Here is an 8,998-nt window from a genome sequence, read left to right as displayed (position 1 = left end):
AACTGACTGTGTATCTCAAAATTAACCATAAACCTTTTATCATATTCTGTCAACGTGATTTATTTCAAAACTTGTCAGTTAAAAATAATGGACAATTCGTGTATTGCTCAATTGACCTAACTCTAGTTAAAACATTGACTCCTCATAACGCACATTGTTGAAGAAAAGTTTCATATTAAATCTCACTGACAGATGATAATACTGTTTATGGTCATTTTTATACTTTGCACATTGTCTTTTGCACTATGAAAATGTGGTCAATTGTCTTTTCGTCTCCCCGTGCGTAAGGGTTTCAGAGCTGTTGATGAGTGGACCTGGCAACATCAGAGAGAACACCACTAGCCCAGGAGAGTACCTTCTAAGATGGACGCCTACTGATGATGAGGAGGGAGGGTACTATCCTGTGTGCTTCATTGCTCAGGGAGTGCTCGGCAGGTCAGCCTGCAGCTAGTTAAACTTGAAACTTAGATCTCAACAGAATGAGTTCTCAAAGACATTCCTGATTAAATAAAGGCAAAATTAAAAACCACAAAATCTTAAACTTGAAACTTGTTTAAACCAGACATTTCTGTAGTCTACTATTAAGCCTATTGGATATGAATACCTTTAGTTGATTGGGTAATATGATTGGAGAGCTGCAACAGCCGACAGTAACAAGTTATCACTGTCTTTAAACCGCTACGTTGGTTTTAAGGGTGTGGGGTTTGTTTTTATTTTGTAACTCTTTCTTGAAATGCTGTGTAAACAAAGATCTGAACAGCGCCACAGTTGTTCTCACTTCTGTCGATCTCAGTTCCAGGTATCACTCCGAGCTGCGCTGTGTGATCGTCAGTGTTAACTCAAGTGGTGGTAAAGTATAATTACACCACGTTCTCCGGAGATCATTCAGCCCCTTTCTGGTGTTCTGGTAGTTTCACTGCTACAGAGAGATGCTAGTTGATAAGCATGTTAGAGAGACAAAACTCCCAATCAACCAATCAATCAACCACTCAACCAATCAATTAACCAATCAACCACTCAACCAATCAACCACTCAACCAATCAAGCAACCACTCAAACAATCAATCAACCACTCAACCAATCAACCAATCAACCACTCAAACAATCAATCAACCACTCAACCAATCAACCAATCAACAAATCAATCAACCACTCAACCAATCAACCAATCAACAAATCAATCAACCACTCAACCAATCAACCAATCAACCACTCAACCAATCAATCAACCACTCAACCAATCAATCAACCACTCAACCAATCAACCAATCAACCACTCAACCAATGAATCAACCACTCAACCAATCAATCAACCAATCAATCAACAAATCAATCAACCAATCAACCAATCACTCAACCAACCAATCACTCAACCAATCAACCAATCAATCAACCAATCAATCAATCAACCAACCAATCAACCAATCAATTCATCAACCAATCAAGCAATCAACCAACCAATAAACCAATCAATCAACCACTCAACCAACTACTCAACCAAACAACCAACCAACCAATCAACAAATCAATCAATCAATCAACCAATCAATCAATCAACCAATCAATCAATCAACCACTCAATCAGCCAATCAATCAATGAATCAACCAATCAATGAATCAACCACTCAATCAACCAATCAACCAACCAATCAACCACTCAATCAACCACTCAACCAATCAATCAATCAATCAATCAACCACTCAACCAACCAATCAACCAATCAACCAATCAATCAACCACTCAACCAATCAACCAATCACTCAACCATTCAACCACTCAACCACTCAACCACTCAACCAACCAACCAATCAATCAATCAACCAACCAATCTCTGTTTGTGTGTCTTTGTGCTACAGCCATTACAACCACACCGGTTCCAACTACATTTCCAACTACCACCCAACCAACTAGTGACTTCACAACATTCAGTACAAACCCAACCCCCGATCTCACAACCAACAATGTGGATAACACAACAATGAGTAATGGGCCGAGTAAGTACGGGGTTCATTTTTGTTCAAACTTTTTTTATTTATTATTTGTGTGTGTGTGTTTATAACAGCCCATTGTGTATCCACAGGATACATTGTTGGACTGAGGATGAAACTCTCCTCTCTGACATCATTAACAGATGATGACATCAGAGGAACGGTCTTACAGAAGGTCTTTCAGATCAGACAGGTTCATCCTACTCAACTAGCATCAGATTTCACCTCAGCTCTACCTGATAATCACATCTACCACTGTGTCTGTCTGTTCGTGTTTCCAGCTCCGTGAGGAACTGATCAGACGAGGGCAGTCAGGGGACGTAACACTACGCCTGAGAGCCAGTCAAGAGATCAGCCCCTGAGGGAGTATCTTGCACTCAATTGTCTTTTGTTCCTGGCACTGATTCTGCAGACAGTGGTTCTTCTTCTTCTGAAAAACAAGGGTTTACTTGACTGTACATGGTTGATGCATGTGCCACAGTGGAGGCTGCTGAGGGGAGGACGGCTCATAATAATGGCTGGAATGGAGTATAATGTCTGGAATGGAGTATAATGTCTGGAATGGAGTGTAATGTCTGGAATGGAGTGTAATGTCTGGAATGGAGTGTAATGTCTGGAATGGAGTCTAATGTCTAGAATGGAGTGTAATGTCTGGAATGGAGCATAATGTCTGGAATGGAGTATAATGTCTGGAATTGAGTATAATGTCTGGAATGGAGTGTAATGTCTGGAATGGAGTGTAATGTCTGGAATGGAGTATAATGTCTGGAATGGAGTGTAATGTCTGGAATGGAGTGTAATGTCTGGAATGGAGTGTAATGTCTGGAATGGAGTGTAATGTCTGGAATGGAGTGTAATGTCTGGAATGGAGTATAATGTCTGGAATGGAGTGTAATGTCTGGAATGGAGTGTAATGCCTGGAATGGAGTGTAATGTCTGGAATGGAGTGTAATGTATGGAATGGAGTGTAATGTCTGGAATGGAGTATAATGTCTGGAATGGAGTGTAATGTCTGGAATGGAGTGTAATGTCTGGAATGGAGTGTAATGAGTGTAATGTCTGGAATGGAGTGTAATGTCTGGAATGGAGTATAATGTCTGGAATTGAGTATAATGTCTGGAATGGAGTGTAATGTCTGGAATGGAGTGTAATGTCTGGAATGGAGTATAATGTCTGGAATGGAGTGTAATGTCTGGAATGGAGTGTAATGTCTGGAATGGAGTGTAATGTCTGGAATGGAGTGTAATGTCTGGAATGGAGTGTAATGTCTGGAATGGAGTATAATGTCTGGAATGGAGTGTAATGTCTGGAATGGAGTGTAATGCCTGGAATGGAGTGTAATGTCTGGAATGGAGTGTAATGTATGGAATGGAGTGTAATGTCTGGAATGGAGTATAATGTCTGGAATGGAGTGTAATGTCTGGAATGGAGTGTAATGTCTGGAATGGAGTGTAATGAGTGTAATGTCTGGAATGGAGTGTAATGTCTGGAATGGAGTATAATGTCTGGAATGGAGTGTAATGTCTGGAATGGAGTGTAATGTCTGGAATGGAGTGTAATGTCTGGAATGGAGTGTAATAGATGGAATGGAGTGTAATGTATGGAATGGAGTATAATGTCTGGAATGGAGTGTAATGTCTGGAATGGAGTTTAATAGATGGAATGGAGTGTAATGTCTGGAATGGAGTGTAATGTCTGTAATGGAGTATAATGTCTGGAATGGAGTATAATGTCTGGAATGGAGTGTAATGTCTGGAATGGAGTGTAATGTCTGGAATGGAGTGTAATGTCTGGAATGGAGTGTAATGTCTGGAATGGAGTTTAATGTCTGGAATGGAGTATAATGTCTGGAATGGAGTGTAATGTCTGGAATGGAGTTTAATAGATGGAATGGAGCGTAATGTCTGGAATGGAGTGTAATGTCTGGAATGGAGTATAATGTCTGGAATGGAGTGTAATGTCTGGAATGGAGTGTAATGTCTGGAATGGAGTATAATGTCTGGAATGGAGTGTAATGGCTGGAATGGACTGTAATGTCTGGAATGGAGTGTAATGTCTGGAATGGAGTATAATGTCTGGAATGGAGTATAATGTCTGGAATGGAGTGTAATGTATGGAATGGAGTCTAATGTCTGGAATGGAGTATAATGTCTGGAATGGAGTGTAATGTATGGAATGGAGTGTAATGTATGGAATGGAGTGTAATGTCTGGAATGGAGTGTAATGTCTGGAATGGAGTGTAATGTCTGGAATGGTGTGTAATGTCTGGAATGGAGTGTAATGTCTGGAATGGAGTGTAATGTATGGAATGGAGTGTAATGTCTGGAATGGAGTGTAATGTCTGGAATGGAGTGTAATGTCTGGAATGGAGTGTAATGTCTGGAATGGTGTGTAATGTCTGGAATGGAGTGTAATGTCTGGAATGGAGTGTAATGTATGGAATGGAGTGTAATGTCTGGAATGGAGTGTAATGTCTGGAATGGAGTGTAATGTCTGGAATGGAGTGTAATGTCTGGAATGGAGTGTAATGTCGAACACATAAATGTGTTTGATACTATTCCATTAACTCCATTTCGGCCATTATTATATGCCGTCCTCCCCTCAACAGCCTCCATTGATGTTACATACATGGTATGGTGTGAGATTTTAGTTCTGGGTTGTCAAGATTTGTGTTTTTTTTTACCTACCTTAGTTGCATGCTCTGGCTGTAAGTCGCTCTTGATATCTGTTGAATGAATTTAGTTCAAATGTGTCTCTATAATTAATGTTCTTCTCAGTATATATTTTGTTATAATAATATGTTGTACTGAACAAAAATATAAAGGCAACATGTAAAGTGTTGGGCCCATGTTTCCATACTCACAAAATGCTTGTTTTCTCACAAATTGGTTTTCTCCCTCATAAAGGTGGTGAAACTATGAGGGAATTAAGTCAAGGTCAGAATACGACGTATCTTTAGCCACACCTTCATTTATTTAAATTCCACCGCAAACAAATAGCGAGCCACTCTATTCGCATGCTTAAATTCAAGGCCAGAGTCTGTGTGGAGAGAAGAGTGCATCAGTGGGAGGGACATTTCATTTACACCTAACTCGGGTAGAATTCCAGGATACTACAAAATAGTAAGTACTATAATATAATAGTACCATAATATAATATAATAGTACTATACTATAATATAATAGTACTATAATATAATAGTACTATAATATAATATAATAGTACTATAATATAATAGTACTATAATATAATAGAACTATAATATAATATAATAGTACTATACTATAATATAATAGTACTATAATATAATATAATAGTACTATAACATAATATAATAGTACAATAATATAATATAATAGTACTATAATATAATAGTACTATAATATAATAAAATAGTACTATAATATAATATAATAGTACTATAATATAATAGTACTATAATATAATAGTACTATAACATAATAGTACTATAATATAATATAATAGTACTATAATATAATAGTACTATAATATATATGTAATAGTACTATAATATAATAGTACTATAATATAATATAATAGTACTATAATATAATATAATAGTACTATAATATAATAGTACTATAATATAATATAATAGTACCATGATATAATATAATAGTACTATAATAACTGGATAACTTATTTGTATTGCTTTTAATCTTTTTTAAATGAATATCTTATTAACACTTTGTTCTAGCTAGCTATTTGTGTAGGTAGCTTTCAAGTAAACCCAATGATATAATAATAGTACTATAATATAATATAATAGTACTATAATATAATAGTACTATAATAAAATAGTACTATAATATAATATAATATAATAGTACTATAATATAATATAATAGTACTATAATATAATAGTACTTTAATATTCTGTAGTATTTATGTGGGTTGTTCAGCTGTCTAAGCTGTTGCCTCTGGAGCATACTGTACACCACTAGGTTACAATTTGGCCCACTGCTATTTAAACAACTCTGTGTAGATGGGGAGGCCGGTGGCCTAGTGGTTTAGCGTGTTGGACTGGAAGGCTGCTAAATCCTCCACCCTGACAAGGTAAAATAAGATCTGTCGTCCTCCCCCCTGAACAAGGCAGTGAACCCACTGTTCCTAGGCCGTCATATATAAATAAGAATTTGTTCTTAACTGACTTGCCTAGTAAAATAAAACAAATGTGCCCTCCTCTGTCTCTATCCCACAACAACAACAACAACAAACGGGGATGCTTTCTTTGTTTGTTTACATAATGAATCCAATCAAATCAAACGTTATTTGTCACACGCTCGGTAAACAATAGGTGTAGACTAACAGTGAGATGCGTATTTACGGGCCCTTCACAACAATGCAGCAGAAGCATGGTGTCAACAGCGAAAATAGTTTGATCTTTTGTTTAACAAATGAAAAGACAGATCATCAAAATTCTTTGCACGTTTTATTTTTTATTTTCTTGATTCTTTTTTTTCAACTTTCAACTCACACGGTCATATTTTACATCTTTGCAATAAAACATGAATACAATAGTTTTGCTTAGGATTTCATAGATCCAAAAATATTTGACCCTTTTTTTTTTTAGGGGGGGGGGGTTAGTTGAACCTGTTGTTGTAGTATGTGTGTGAATATGTGTGTGTGTGAGAGAGAGAGAGAGATCGAGACGGCTTAATAACACACACACTAACAGTATATCTCACGCTTGACTTTCCTTCTATTCCCTTCTTCCCTCCCCACCTCTTTCTCTCTCTCCTCCCTTCTCTCCATCTCTCTCTCTCTCTCCTCCCTTCTCTCCCTCTCTCTCTCTCTCTGGGCTACAGATTCAAGATATTGCTTACAGCTGTGAGGTTGTACAACTTAATTAATTAATCACACGTGATTTCATCGTCTTTAAATACAAACATCGATGCACAAACAATCCCACAGGATTTAAAAAAAAAAAAAAAAAAATGGCCCGAAAAAAACAAAACGGTCATGTGACAGGAAATAATCATCACGCTAATAAATAATGATATGTGATTGGTGGGAATACAAAAACGAAATGTTTGACACTGAATCCATTTTTTTTGTTTCTTTTTTTCTTTAAATAATTGACAAATGTGAGCGAAGGTTTCCTTTAGACGTTTCAAATCTCATTCAGTTGATTTAAACTCCCTGTCCGGTCTGTACGTCTGTCCGTAGCCTGAAACCAAGATTATATGTACACCGTTGACAAAAAACAATCACCAAATATACAAAGGACATCTTGTGGATATCTGGCAAAACACATCTTCATCCTCATCATCGCCTCTACCATCATCTTCACAATCATCAACAACGTTACCATCATCATCATCGTCGTCATTATTACACATTATTGTACATACAGAAAGTCATTGATAAATGAAAGGTGATTAGGCGTGGTCTGAGTGGTGACTGAAGGACTGTGATCTCTCCCTGTCTGTCAATCAGAGACAGAGAGTAGGAAACAGAACAGTATTTACAAAAAATCATATTCACCCTTCTGGGATTTGAAAACAAATTCTACAAAAACACAGTAAATTAAACAAATAAAATAAATGTAAAGAAATTAAATGAAAACAAAATAATATAAACATTTTTTTAAATATTAACTTACAGAAAAAACCCGATTTGGGTTTAAGCCAACAATGCTTTTTTTCAATGGGAAGTACTGCTTCAGACCAGTTTAATACAGTTTTAAACCAGTTCAATCTAGTCTAGACCAGTTCAATCCGGTTTATACCAGTTTCATCTTTCTGTGGTAGTCTGGACCACATCTCCTATCATTTAAAACCTCCTAAAAACAAAATAAACCTGACTAAATAAACCTGACTAAATAAACCTGACTAAATAAACCTGACTAAATAAACTTAACTAAATAAACCTGACTAAATAAACTTAACTAAATAAACCTGACTAAATAAACTTAACTAAATAAACCTGACTAAATAAACCTGACTAAATAAACCTGACTAAATAAACCTGACTAAATAAATCTGACTAAATAAACTTAACTAAATAAACCTGACTAAATAAACTTAACTAAATAAACCTGACTAAATAAACTTAACTAAATAAACCTGACTAAATAAACCTGACTAAATAAACCTGACTAAATAAACCTGACTAAATAAACCTGACTAAATAAATCCAACTAAATAAATCTAACTAAATAGACCTAAATAAATCTAACTAAATAAACCTGACTAAATAAATCCAACTAAATAAATCTAACTAAATAGACCTAAATAAATCTAACTAAATAAACCTGACTAAATAAATCTAACTAAATAAATCTAACTAAATAAATCTAACTAAATAAACCTAACTAAATAAATCTAACTAAATAAACCTGACTTAATAAATCTAACTAAATAAATCTAACTAAATAAACCTGACTAAATAAATCTAACTAAATAAATCTAACTAAATAAACCTGACTTAATAACTAAAGCAACTAAACAAATGGTATTAATGTTATTTAGTCCTGTGAAGCGATAAGCGTTTTGACCAGTGACAGTGACTGTTCTCACACATTATAAGTCCTACAGGTTCCGACCCGGTCAACGTCCTGTAGTAGATTGGATCTTCTTCTTATTTGATCATAGTGTATTGTTATTAGGGATCCTTCTGGGTGTCGCGTGGCTGCAGTAAAAGGGTTGAAATGGCAGCGCACGTGAGCGTGCACGTACACACAAATGGAAGATGTCTTACAGTAGCTGGGCTCTCTTCCTTTTCAAGTGACATCATCACAGGAAGTTCGAAGGGTTTTCCGTTCTCTTTCTTCTTGTTGCTTCATGGTCGTACAGCGTGACCTTTAAACTCGCCTCCTCTCTTCCAATTTCTTCTATTTAAGTCCTCCTCCTTCCCTCTCTCTTTTTCATCCTCTCCTCCCCCTCTTCATCCTCCTCTTCATCATCATCTTCATTCTCCTCATCATCCTCCTCTTCATACCCCTCTCCTCCTCGTCATCCTCCTCTCCTCCTCTTCATACCCCTCT

At 36.2% G+C, this 8,998-nt stretch overlaps 1 long non-coding RNA gene across 1 annotated transcript; it reads left to right on the top strand.

Moving 5' to 3' along the window:
- Positions 1 to 1,749: 1,749 nt before the first annotated feature.
- Positions 1,750 to 2,568, top strand: LOC110510249. Its single transcript, XR_005040525.1, has 3 exons — positions 1,750 to 1,995; positions 2,082 to 2,164; positions 2,271 to 2,568. It is a non-coding gene; the product is annotated as an uncharacterized LOC110510249 (long non-coding RNA).
- Positions 2,569 to 8,998: the final 6,430 nt, after the last annotated feature.

This window comes from Oncorhynchus mykiss, chromosome Y (assembly GCF_013265735.2).
Source record: "Oncorhynchus mykiss isolate Arlee chromosome Y, USDA_OmykA_1.1, whole genome shotgun sequence".
NCBI classification, from domain to species: Eukaryota; Metazoa; Chordata; class Actinopteri; order Salmoniformes; family Salmonidae; genus Oncorhynchus; species Oncorhynchus mykiss.
Note: the sequence above shows the minus strand (reverse complement) of the source record. Positions and strands in the feature narration are given on the sequence as shown.